General features: G+C 49.6%; 1 long non-coding RNA gene across 1 annotated transcript; it reads left to right on the top strand.

Annotated features, from left to right (window-relative positions):
* The first annotated feature begins 6,307 nt into the window (after window positions 1-6,307).
* On the top strand, window positions 6,308-13,366 carry LOC143845207 (uncharacterized). Its single transcript, XR_013234315.1, has 3 exons — window positions 6,308-6,432; window positions 12,540-12,644; window positions 13,337-13,366. It is a non-coding gene; the product is annotated as an uncharacterized LOC143845207 (long non-coding RNA).
* Window positions 13,367-13,443: the final 77 nt, after the last annotated feature.

The raw sequence follows: 13,443 nt of genomic DNA, 5'->3' as shown, positions 1-13,443 counted from the left end.
CACACTGAAGCCTGCGCCTCCCCTCCCCTCCCCCCTTGTGGCACAGCGCTGGCTGCGTCAGCCTGGAACGGCCAATTAGGATGCTGCCACACACAACCCTATCCAGGACAGATTCCTGGGGCACTCCACTTGTCACTCTTCTCCAAGAGGATGCTGAACCATTACCAAGTACCCTTTGGGTATGATCAGTCAAGCAGTTATCAATCCACCTGACAGAATTAGGATTCATACCACATTTTACCAGCTTGTCCACAAGAATATCATGTGGAAACTTATCAAAAGCTTTACTGAAATCCAGATAAACTATGTCCACAGCATTCAACCCGTGCTGAGTCTTCGAAATCACAGCTCTGTGTTCCAGCTGCTCAAGGACCGACTGTTGGATGATATGGTCCAAAATGTTGCCAGCTACGGATGTCAAGCTGATGGGTCAATAGTTATTCGGATCCTCCTTTTTCCCTTTCTTGAAGATGGGGACAACATTTGCCCGCCTCCAATCATCTGGCAACTCACCTGTTCTCCAAGAAGTGTCAAAAATAATGGAAGATTACATCTTCAAGTTCTTTTAGTACCCTTGGATGCAGTTCATCCGGCCCAGAAGACTTTGTTTCATTTAAAGAAACTAGGTTTTTATGGACTGCCCCCCAGGGTTACTAGGCCACCATTCCCATCTCCCCCGTTGTGTTATGTTTTTGCCACATTGAGCACTATTTCCCTCACAAGAGAAGACTGAGGAGAAACAGGAGTTAAGCAGTTCGGCCCTCTCTTAATCATCTTTAACCGCTCCTGGCGGAGCGGAAGAAATAAAACAGTAAGGGCCCCGAGGGCAGGCCCTGTCCGGGATGAGGAAGGGTGCCGATAGGCCCCTTCTCCTGGACTGACAAGCAGAGGGCCCAATCGGGAGGCGCTTCGCGCCTCCCGATTGGGCCCTCTGCTTGTCAGTCCAGCCCCAAACTGCCAATCAGCAGCCGCACACAGCGCGGCTGCTGATTGGCTGTTTTCCCAGACTACAAACAATTGGGAAGCGCAAAGCGCCTCCCAACCCGCCCTACCCCCCACCAGAGCTTACCTTCGCTCCAGCGGCCATTGCTCTGCTGGCCGCCGACAGCGAAGGTATGCTCTCTGGCCCCCGACTTCTAAACAGCAACGGCTCCCAAGATCCCGGGGAGGCTGCTGGCTGGCTCGCTGGGCTGCTCAGCCCCTTCCCCGGGGCCTGGGGAGCTTTTTGCAGGATCGGGGGGGGGAAAGAAAAAAGCTCCCCAGGCTCCAGGGAAGGCGATCCGCGGCTCACAGAGCCGCGGAGCGCCTTCCCCGGGGCCTGGGGAGCTTTTTGCAGGATCGGGGGGGGGGGAGAAAAAAGCTCCCCAGGCTCCAGGGGAGCCGCGGAGCGCCTTCCCCGGGGCCTGGGAAGTTTTTTGCAGGATCGGGGGGGAAAGAAAAAAGCTCCCCAGGCCCTTAGCGCCCGCTGAATTTTGGTTTCAGCGGGCTCTACTACTAGTCTGTTATAATTTCACTTTCTTGTCCTCGCAGTGGTCCTACAGTATCCCTACTCTTTTTCGTACTTGAAATAAAACTAAAGAACCCTTTTTATTTGTTATGTTTAGCACTTCTTGCTAGCCTAAGCTCATATTGAGCCATATATTTTCTAACACTCTCCCTGCAATTATTGGTTATTTGTTTATACTCATCCTTGGTAATGAGACCTTCTTTCCATTTCCTAAATGACTCTTTTTTATTCCTCAAATCTTTTGACAACTCCTTATGGAGCCACCTAGGCTTCCTTAGGTTCCTTCCATCTTTTCTTCTTAAGGGAATGGTTTGTGATTGAGCCTTCAGTATTTCACTTTTAAGAAACTCCCAGCCCTCTTGGACTCCCATCTCTTTAAGTCTTTCTGACCACGTGACTCTACCCAACATACCTTTAAATCTGTTAAAATCGGCTTTCCTGAAGTCCACTCTATACGTTCGATTATGTAAAAGTTTTCTTTCCCACAACTGAAAATTCCAAAATCACATGGTTGCTACTACCAAGTCTGCCCACTTCCGTATAGATGAGAATCAAGTCTAAAATAGCAGACCCCCTGGTTTCCTTCGACTTTCTGGGAAATTAAACTGTCAGCAAGACAAGTTAAGAAATTAATGGAGTTTGTATTTTTAGCAGAGTTGGTCTTCCAACAGATATTTGGGTAATTGAAGTCACCCATGACCATTGTTTCCCCCCTCTTTGAGAATCATGTAATTTGGTCTAGGAGTATCTCATCCAAGTCCTCTGACTGGATTGGTGGCCTATAGCAGACCCCCACAATAATACCATTCTCCTTTCCTACTCCTATTATATTTACTCAAATACACTCAACTGAACTTTCATGCTCAAGTACCTGTATTCACAAGTATAAAGATTCTTAAAATATATTGCTACACCTCCCCCCCTCTTTTCTTGTCTATCCCTTTTGAATAGATTGTACCCCCCCGCCTGATTCTAGTGTTCCAATTGTATTATCCCACCAAGTTTCTGTGATTATTATTAGGTCATATTCCCCTTCCTTTATTAAGACTACTAGATCCTCCTGCTTGTTTTCCATACTCTGCATTAGTGTAGAGAAATCATAATCCATCCTTTGTGTCCCCCATGGTTTTGGCTTTTGAACTTCCTTGCAAGTTAGTAGTTCCCTGCTTATGTTCCATTTCCTGTAGCTTTGCGACCTTCCCATCTTCAGTTCTTGCCATTATACTAGGTTCTGAATTTACATCTCGCTCCCCCTTTGAATTTAGTTTAACACCTTCTTCACCAGGTGTGCAAGGGTTCTTCCAAAAATCCTTTTTCCATCCCTTGTGAGGTGCACACCATCTCCTGATAGTAACAAGGTAAAGGTAAAGGTATCCCCTGTGCAAGCACCGAGTCATGTCTGGCCCTTGGGGTGACGCCCTCCAGCGTTTTCATGGCAGACTCAATATGGAGTGGTTTGCCAGTGCCTTCCCCAGTCATTACCATTTATCCCCCAGCAAGCTGGGTCCTCATTTTACCAACCTCGGAAGGATGGAAGGCTGAGTCAACCTTGAGCCGGCTGCTGGGATTGAACTCCCAGCCTCATGGGCAGAGATTCAGATAGCATGTCGCTGCCTTACCACTCTGCACCACAAGAGGCTCTTAATACTCCTGATAGTAGCCCCTCATATTGATAGTATTCAGGGGCTTTCCGCACTCCTTCAAAATCGCACAATGGTTGCCAATTGAAAACGCTACAGTTTTGCCATTATGCACAACGTCGTTGAGAATCTGCCACACACCTGAAACCGATCCGCAAAAAGCACTTCCTTGTAGCGCTTTCAGGGAAATCCCCAAAAGTGGATTCACCCTCCGGAAAGCGCTACACTCCTGCAACCAATCTGCAACACTAGCGGGAAAGTTCTGTGCGTTACCATTGTTGTGGTTTCTACAAAGTCCCTCCCCCTAGCTCTCTCCTCTGATCTTCCGACGAAGCGATTGCTATTTTTTTTCCTCCGAGTGAGCAGAGATCAACGCACCGGCGAGCCTCCGTTTAGAGGCTTCCCCGGCTTCAGTCCCTCCCCAGAGCTGTTTAGTCACTAAGCACAAACAACAGAGAAGCCCGTTTGCTGATGTATTTTCCCTTTATTTTTCACACTGTTTTCGGCTGAAAATCGCGCCCGTGGGGGGGGGGATTTTTTTTTTCACTCTGGGGGAGCGTGGCAATGATGAAACGGCAGCTCAAACACACCTGCCAGCTGGATGGGTCTCTCCGTTGCAACGAATCAACGCATATTTGTTGCAACGGGTGTGTTTTTAAAAAAAACACAACCTTTCTTAAAGGGAAAGGGGCTGTTTGGGAGCATGCTAACGGCCGCCCATTGGCTGCTTGACGGCTAGGGGCGGGACGAGCTCGGCAACAGCGCTTCCTTTCTAGCGATTTTTGCTGAGACCGGAAGCTTGTGGGAAACGATGGAAACGCAACTGGATTCCATTACAAAGTCAGGTATGCATAATGATAAATTCCACTATTTTAAATGGCGATTTTTCGTTCAGCAAGCAATTTGCTACAAGGATCCCAGTGCGGAAAGCCCCTCAGTATTTGACAAACACATTAGGAGGAAAGGAAAGTGTGCTCTAAAACAGACACAAAACCTACCTAGCAAGAGACTTGTGTCTTTCAAAGTGTTCAAGTTTACTGATCTTAATAGTGTAATATAATTAATTCTCATTTGATATTTTTAAGTAACAGATTTCATACTCTAGGTGCAATGATCTATTCAAGATGTTTGTGTGTTTTGGAGGGTCTTAAATGTAGCTTGGTTAAGTGGAGGGTGAATGTGATATAACTGGCATGAGTCAGTTGGTGCTTTTATTGTTGTTGACTTGCAGGAGGGCATATTGGGCTAAGTACGACACGCACACACTTTGGTTGGCTTATAACAAGACCACAGCTTTATTGGCATATCAGAGTGTTGGCCGGGCATGGGAGATAGAGTATGTGACCGACTGCATATGTGACCGACTGACCATGAGAACACTGACCACATTGGCGCCCTGGGAGCCACCCGGTTCCACCCCTGGGAACACGGGTCCCTTGCCACTGGGTCCCATCTGAGGGAGGTGTACCCACCTGGGGTGCCAAAGAGAGGTGCAAACCTCCAGTGGACCCACCCCAGGCCACCTGGCCCTGCAAGCCTATTTACCTTCCCCCGCTGGGTTGGCCCTTCTTGCAGCCAGCCGCCCCTTATGGGGGCCCCTAATCATGGGGAGTTCGATACCCCCGACCAAACTCCCCCCAAAACAGGCTCCATCCCATGCTGAAACCGCCACCAGAACAAGGCCCACCTGGCCTCGTTCCCGCCAACACTCCTATCGCCCATGCCTTTCACTCCAGGTGGCCTATTTTCTCCAGAAGCCCTGCCCACCATTTGGGAGATGGGCCCCGGTGCCCCAAAATCCCGAACAATAGCAGAATGCTCGGTCAACAGTCCGCTGTAGCCTTCAATTGGCCAAGGCATTGCCCGTTGTTCTTCCTCACAGTCACTTTAGCTTTTTTCCAGCACCTTGCACTCTGCCAGGCCCGCCATTAAACCAGCCTGGCCTGGAAGAACTGTGAATGAGGAAGCTTTAGCACCATAGTTCCAACTCCTTTCAGATCAGCTTTGTCAGGTGCTGCCCTCTGGCCATGGGTGGTTAACTCCTCATCAGGGGCATGATGATTCCATCCAGAGCTCTGGCCCCAAAAGCCTCACTGGTGACATGTGTCCAGGAGCGCTGACCATCCTTCCAGCCCCATACCACATTTTGGTGATGCAGTCCGTGCGAAAACGCTGATCTCCCAACTAGCATGGTGATGTAGCAGCTTGCCAAAGACACAGAACTATGTCTGTCAATCAGCACCAGTAGCATGGGTAACACCAGACCTAGAACAAGCCAAAGGTTAAACACTGGTATGGCATGATCACCAATGCCCAGGCCCATAATCTGTGCCCAGGACAACCCAACCTAAAATGCTACTACAGTCCCCTGGTGTGAGCTGACTTATCCACATGCCTTCTTGCCTTGAGCCCCCATCATGGAAGGCAAGCTCCAGAATAGTAGAAACTGAAATGGGGGGGGGGGAATCCCCCACTCCAGGCAAAAATGGTTACCAGGAAACCCTTCCCCTGGTTAAAAAAGAAAAGGGAGGGGGGTCTTAGGTGACCCCTAAGATGTCTGCCTAAGAGCAGGCAAACCCAGAGTGGGATAGAGAAGAGCGGGGCCAAAGCACAACAACTCGGTCTGGTGCAGGCCCCAAATGAAAGCCCCATTAGTGATGACTCCAGGCCAAACAGCTGCTGGCAGCAGGCCCTACACATCCCTTTTCTGCTAAAGACGTGGCCAGAATGTTTGGTGTCATTTCTGGGAAAATGCTTTGCACCTCAGTTTTCAAAAATTGCTCCAGTGCCAGGGAGCTAACAGAATGATTCCCCAACATGGTACATCCAGTTTTTGCATTTAAATTTTCAAATTTTAAATTTGGCTGCAATTGATGGAGCTTCCAGCTGCAGCAGCAGGAGTGCTGTTTAGCAATTTGGAATCAAACTCTCTCTTTCCAGTTCCTATGCTAGGAACTCAGTTGGAAATTTGAACAGCCCAGTGAGTCATGTCTTGCTCTCTCCCCAATCACCCGCTAATCTACAATAACTAAAAGGATTTCCACAGCATAGGAATGATCCTTTGTTTCCAGCCCAGGGAGAACCTTTGCTTTTGTTTACTGACCCCCACCTCAGGGAAATGAGGGGGCAGATTCTGTCTCAAAACCTTCTGGTTCGCAGTTTGGGAGTGTGCCCACTGAAAAGCTGCTATGCCTCAATAGAGCTTGCTCAGTCAGAGCTGTCTATCTGCGTAACATTTACATGTCAGGAAAATGCCTAGGTGGAGAGACATGCCTGCCTGCTCTGGTAGTAAGCATTTTTCTTTTATGTTTGTTTTGTTTTGAGACAAACTCTTTTGGGTTTTTTTTTTTGGTTTTTTGTGTGTGTTTTGCTACCTTTTTTGGTAAAAACAAGGCACAGATCCTCTTTGGGAAATGTGTCCACAGTTTTTCCTTCTCTGTTGCATCTTCAGTCTTTTTAAAAATATTTTCTTTTTGTCAGTTTTTTTGTTTGTCTGTTTGAAGGACAACCTAGTTTGCCATTTTGTTTTTGACTCAGGCCTCTCAGCCTGACCCTTACCAGCCAGCCCCCACTCCATCACAGGTTGATTGTTTGGTTTTGCCACTGGAAAAGCACGGGGACTAGACCAAGGTAAGTATGACTTTCCTTCTAGCTCTCCTTGTTTCCTCTCTCTTGGAGCTCCTGCTCCAGCCCCTCCCCCTCAACAGGAAATTGGGACGGCCACTCTTGGAGTCCCCCTTTCTTTGAATTGGTTCTTGAGCCCTATGCAAGCTCTAAGCCTCCAGGTCTCCTTCCAAATGAGTATCTGCTCTATCCTGTTTCCAACGCTAGTTTGAGCGCTGTCTTGTCACTTTGTTTGCTGTATGGGTAAGGACTCAGTGAATGTAGACCTTTTCTGAGCACCCTGTGCATCCTCATGCTTGTCTTTTGTCTATTGGCTTTTTTTCCGCACCACACATTTTAGCTAGGGAAACCTATTCAGTGATCTTTGTCTACTCTTCCTCAAATGGATCATGTTATCAGTTCTGTAATGTTCACCTTGGAACATATCTTGGAGAAAGATTTTCTCACTTTTGCTCTCTGGAAAAGAACATTTCTCACCAGGGGTTTGGCATCCTTCTTCCCTTATCCTGCACTGTAATCCCATCTCCCACCCTGGAGATGGCATCTAGCTCCTCTTACATGCTATATAGATCCACTTGCAAGATTAACTTGCAAGAAATCCTATTTTTCAGTCTCTGTAAGGTCATGGTGGGCAGCCACCACAGTAGATCTTGATAGTCACGTATGGGGAACACCCTTCTGCCCCAATCTTTCATTTGAGTTCCCTGTCTGTATGGCCATCAGGCTGCGTGCTCACTTGAGGCCAGCCTCAACAGACTTTGCAGCATCACTCTTTGAAGCTGCACACACTTCTCCACTGAGCTTCATCCTTCTTGCCTTCTCTCTCAATTGGGTGTCTCCCCCTTGAGCTCTTCAGCTCCACTGTGCTGTTGATGCCCCGGGCCACTCAAACATTCTTGCAATCCACGTCTGCCAAGCCTGCCCTCGTGAGGCTCCAGGCATGTGCATCACAAACCTCAAATCGCCAGGCCAGCTCCTGATAGTCCTGCCTGTGCACTCTTCACCTGTATCCTGCGCGCCAATCTCCAGACCTGACCTGGTCAAGATGACAGCGATCCTGCATTTGCTCTGGATGTGTCCTGTGACCTGCTGTTCTGCACTTTCTGCCCCAGCCCACCTGCTGGTGAACTTCTGATGCTTGCTGTTTACCCCAGCTCCTGCTCTATGAAGCCTCACTGCCCAGCCGGCCTGCTTCTTCTTCTGTATGCTATCTCTGACCCTGCGTACGCTCTGACACCCTGGATTAGTGCCTTCACTGCCTCTTCCCCTGCCATTTCAGTCACTTGTATGCTGAACCTGGACCTGCACACATCTCCAGCTATTGACTTGTTTCCACAACCACTTGCTAATGGCTCTCTCTCTCTCTCTCTCTCTCTCTCTCTCTCTCTCTCTCTCTCTCTCTCTCTCTCTCTCTCTCTCTCTCTCTCAAAAAGGATCCTTCTACCAAGCTTCTTCTTCTTCTTTTTTCACCCCCATGGAGGAACCTCCTTTACCTTTCTGTGTGTTTGCAAACATCACCATATATATAAGACATCTTATATATATATCAACATCTTCAGCTGCTGGACCAGTTGCTCATCTTCATCAATCCTCATGTTCAACTATTCAAGGAATCTCCAGCTTCACTCCCACCTTTACCAATGGGACAAGGGGGGGAGGAAGTTTTTCAAACTGTATTGTCTGTATAGTATTGTGTCATGTATTTCAACTCACTGTCTATTGCATTGTGCCTGTATCAGTTTTCCCCATAATTTTAGTTAGCCCTTGATAGTTAAATATAGTAAATAGTTTGCTAGTTTATGTATATAAGTTTTGCTAAACTGCTTAGCTTTACCTTGTTCTTATTGCATTGCTTATTAGAAGTCATTGCTTAGTTGATTGTCTAACTTTTTTAGTTTCTGCCACTTTCTGCCTGCTTCATAGTAATTGCTTGATATTCATTGCCAGCATTTTTAGGATTGCTCGCATTCTAAAATATTGCTCAGGTATTGCCCACAGTTTCCTGCCTGCATAGAATTTGGTTTGATAGATTGCCTTGCTCAACGTATTAGTTTGCATTGGTTCATTGCTTTATTCATATGGTGGAGACCTCAGGCTTAGCTAGTTCATTGTTCATGTATGTTACATTTAGTTTTGAGTGGTTGCGGTAAAGAGGAATGGCAAATTCATAACTTTCCTTAAGTCACCCAAACCCCTCCTAAATGTGTTTTGCTTTTGATTTGGCTTGTTTTTGTAGTTTTTGTAGTGGCAGAAGATGACCCCTCTTTTCTCTCTGAATTTCTAGTCTGAATTTCAATCTTTGCCGCCACTAATGCAGTATACATTGGTCTGGAGTGAATGAATGAAAATAAAATTTTCTCCAGAGGGGGGGATTGTTAAGGCGTGGCAGGCCCCCTGCCTCACTGACAGGCACACTGTCTTCTATAACCAGTGGCACCCCACAATAGTCTAGGCTTAAGCTAAAGCCAAGACGACACTGCTAGGGTCGGCCAAGCCAGGCCAGACTCCATCTCTGCCTTAGGTTTGGAATGACAGCCTTTGCCTGACCCAGAGGTGACTCCGGACTCAAGCTCGCAAAAGCTGACATCGTAACCCCCCCCCCCCATAGTATTTCTAAGCGAGTGGACTGGCTTCCTCTTGTTTGCCCAGGGAATCCTTTGTCCAGAGAATCCTTTGTCTTTGCCCAGAGAATCCTTTGTCTTGCAACATTTTTCACACTTGGCCCCTCTGCCAGGGGAAATCTCCTCCCCACATCCTGCCAGCTAGAACTGATGGCTCTCTTCCTCAGAGCCATTAAAACCTTTATCCAAATCCATTAACGGCCATCCCCGCCCCCCCTCCCACTTGGCCAGGCATTGTCCTACCCTCCGGAGACCCTGGAAACTTCCAGCACATGCTCACCTGAGCCTTGTCACATAGCCCCCTTCCCAAAACCCCATAAAAACTGGGGCTTCACACAGCCACTCTGTCTTCCAACCCGGGACCTTTGGAGACCTCCCACGCTGGTTCATGCTTTTTCCTCTGTCACGTAACATTCCTCAAACAAGTAACTATCAAGCCTTCCACTCTTCCTCCCCCTTCTCTATGTTAGCTATTTGTGTGTCTTTTTTGTTGTTATTTTCTTTACAATAAAGCTTATATTACTGTTTTACCATTTACATCTGTGTTTGCCTTGAGTTCCTACGGGTGTAATCAGCCCTCGTATATGTAGGCATTTCGATCCATAAACGCTGTTACCCCCCTCTTGCAGCATTTGGGCTGATCTTCCCCACAAGCTCAAAGATACGTGTTTTAGGACATGTGTCCACGCAATTTGGGTAACAACAGATGTCAAGCTGACAGGTCGATAATTACCCGGATCCTCCTCTTTCCCCTTCTTGGTTGGTCACTCCTTCTGCCTGCCCTGAGGACCTCTCCTTGTCCTCAGCACAGGCCTCTCCAAGGCTCCTTCCTGCCTCTGCCTTATTGGCTGTAGGGTTGCCATGGGGATGGCCCGAACCAGCCTCGCATCACAATCCATCAGGAGGGACATCCTGCCTCCCAAAACTGGTGTGGGCATTTGCACCAGTATTCTGCAGCGATGTGGAGATTTCAGACGAATGGTGAGTCCAGCTTGGAAGATTTCCGAATCACATAATTGTAGAATTGTAGAATCAGAGTGTTGGAAGGGACCTCCTGGGTCATCTAGTCCAACCTCCTGCACTATGCAGGACACTCACAACCCTCTCGCTCATCCACTGTCACCTGCCACCCCTCAAACTTTCACAGAATCAGCCTCTCCGTCAGATGGCTGTCCAGCCTCTGTTTAAAAATTTCCAGAGATGGAGAACCCACCACCTCCCGAGGAAGCCTGTTCCACTGCAGTCTTTCAGAATCTGAGTCGTTCTGCGAAGGGGTCTGTGGAGGTCAGGTCTGGGAAGATGTCTCTCCTTCTGAGTAAGCTGCTCAGGAACGGACAGCCTTGTGTTGTGTACTCTGCCATGGACAAGCTCCATTCCTGGGGAGGCCAGACGTTGAGGGGCAGGTTTCTCCTCTGACTGAGGCCTGGAGGAAGGAGCAGCTCAACCGGGGAGGGAGGCTGACAAGGGAGGGTTTCCAGCAGTAGCTCAAGGCCACCCATCCGAAGGGCTTCCTGAGATTAGCCTGGCTTTCTTCTGCAGAACCAAGAGATGGAGGGAGTTTGGGCAGTTAGCCCCGCCCATTTCTCCCCCAGGTCTCCACTAACCTCTGGGCTACGGAGGTCTAAGTGTTGATTTTTCAGGTCAGAGTTTCCTGCAGGTCTTTTTGGGTTAGAATTCCTGTCACCCCCCACAACTTCCTCCTGGATGCTGTTAGGAGTTTCCTCCAATTAGCATGAGTTGGAGTGGTCCTCTGAAGATGAGAGGGTTGCCTGGGTCAAAGGGAACCCTAACCCCGAATAAAACCATACAATAAAATCTGTAAAACCGCAATGCACAGTAATACACAGAGTAAAATAATAAGACAGATGCAGCAAAAACAATAATATCTATGTAAGTTTCCCCATTCTAGAGGGGTGGTGGGTGATGGGAAACAGAGGGTGCTGATTACATTATGTTTCTGCTGCCACGCTGTTTTTTGGGGGGGGGGCGATCTTCCTTGCGGCCCAGCCTCATCCAACGACCTGGCGGAAGAGCTCCGTTTTACAGGCCCTGCTGAACGCTGACAGCTCCCGCAAAGCCCGTAGCTCCTCCGGGAGCTCATTCCACCAGGTGGGGGCCAGGACCTAAAAGGCCCTGGCCCTGCTCGAGGCTTGGCACACTTCTCTGGGGCCGGGAATGACCATTAAGTTTGAGTCCGCAGAGGGTCAAGCCCTGCGGGGGGCAAAGGGTGACAGGCAGTCCCTCAGGGACACTGGGCCCAGACAGCGTAAGGCCTTAAAGGTCAGAACCAAAGCCTTGAACCAGATCCGGAAACTAACTGGCAACCAGTGCAGCTGCCTCAGCACTGGCTGGATATGGGACCCCCAAGATGTGCCCATGAGGACCCTAGCAGCTGCATTCTGTACCAGTGGAAGTTCCGGATCAGGCCCATAGGCAGGCCAGACTAGAGCGAGTTACAGAAATCTATTCTGGAGGGACCGTCACATGGATCACTGTGGCCAGGTGTTCAGTGGACAGGTAGGGCGGTAGTAGCCGAGCTTGCCACAGATGGAGAAATGCCTGGCTGGCTACCTGCTTGACCTGAGCCTCCACTGTTAAGGAGGCATCAAGAGTCACCCCCAAATTCCTGGCTTGGGATGCAGTTTTAAGTTGCATCCCTGCCAGGGAGGGTAAGCACGCTTCCTCTCCTGGCCCCCTACGGCTGAACCACAGGACCTCCGTCTTGGAGGGGTTGAGTTTCAGGAGACTCTGCTCAAGCCATTCTGCCACGGCTTTCAAACATCTGGCAAATGGATCTGGGGGCGTGGGGAGACCGGGCGGCCGTCCATGAGGAGATAGAGCTGGGTATCATCAGCGTAGGGATGGCAACCCAGCCCCAAACTCGGTCCCAGCTGGGCCAGAGGGCACATAAGGATGTTGAATAGTGTGGGGGAGAGCCCTGAGCCCTGAGGGACTCCACATGGGAGCCTAAAGGTGCCCGAGAGATAAGCAAGCTCCTTGGCCGGCAGATGCAGGGGAGGTTGAGGGACTGGAAGGAACAAGGGAACTCTCTAGCTGAGGAAGAAGGTGAACTCCGAGAGGGAGGTCTCACCCTAGCCCTGTGTGATCTTGCATCATTAACAACCTCCGATTCCACTCTTTTTCCAGAAAATGTCCAATTCCTCGTTGAAGGAAAAAGAGTTTACATTTATGGAGTGAATACCCCCCTGGACGGAGCACCTGGCCGCCTGCCCCCAATTTTGAAGAACAACGGTAAGCGTTTCCAGCTGCCATAGACACACCGGGAACCCCATGCCCTGGGGAGTGAAGTTTTCAGAGCACCTGCCCCAGCACAAGAACCCCCCCCCCCGAATGGGCCCAGGATGGATTGTGACTGAAGGGGGGGGTCAGGAAGGGGGAGTTCAGCTGAGGACTGAAAGAGCAGACAGGCTTAGCTTGACATGCTTAGAGCCAATAGACACCAGCAGTCAAAGACCCACATGGTCTCCCTGTAGAGATGACCTCTCAAGAGCCCACCCGGCCAGGCCCTAGGAAACGAGGCAGCACTTCCCCTGGAGGGGAGGGGGAGAAGGAGAGCTCAGAGTGCCCCCAGGAAACCCCAAAGGGTTCTCTTTCCACCCCCCACATGAGCAGGAGACCAGGGAGGGGGTGTGCCCCAAATGAAAGGACATCTGGGGTCTGGAGCTGGCCAGAGCCACAAGCTCCCTCTGAGGCCCTAACTCAGCCTGAGGTCCTCCTGCTGCCCCACAGGGGCTTAGCAACAAGAACGGGATGTAACAAGGACCTGTAGGGGCTGCTGAGATTTCTGCATTCCAAAAGGCAGAGGGTTGGAGCCACTCTGGGTTTCTTGACTATGCCCAATGGAAGAGCCCTTGGAAGAACTTGGAAGGCTCATTTTCTCCAGTGACCCCGCTCATTTGGCTGTTCTTGTTTTTAATTTCCAGTGGCGGCCAGGAAGAACAACACCCCGCGGATGGAGGATCGGGGTGTGGACTGCACGAAGCTGGCGGGGGCCGGGAAGGCGGGCCCTGGCTCAAAGTGGGTCTGTTTT

This window comes from Paroedura picta, chromosome 9 (genome assembly GCF_049243985.1).
Source record: "Paroedura picta isolate Pp20150507F chromosome 9, Ppicta_v3.0, whole genome shotgun sequence".
In the NCBI taxonomy this organism is placed as follows: domain Eukaryota; kingdom Metazoa; phylum Chordata; class Lepidosauria; order Squamata; family Gekkonidae; genus Paroedura; species Paroedura picta.
This window is presented reverse-complemented; position numbering and strand designations above follow the sequence as displayed.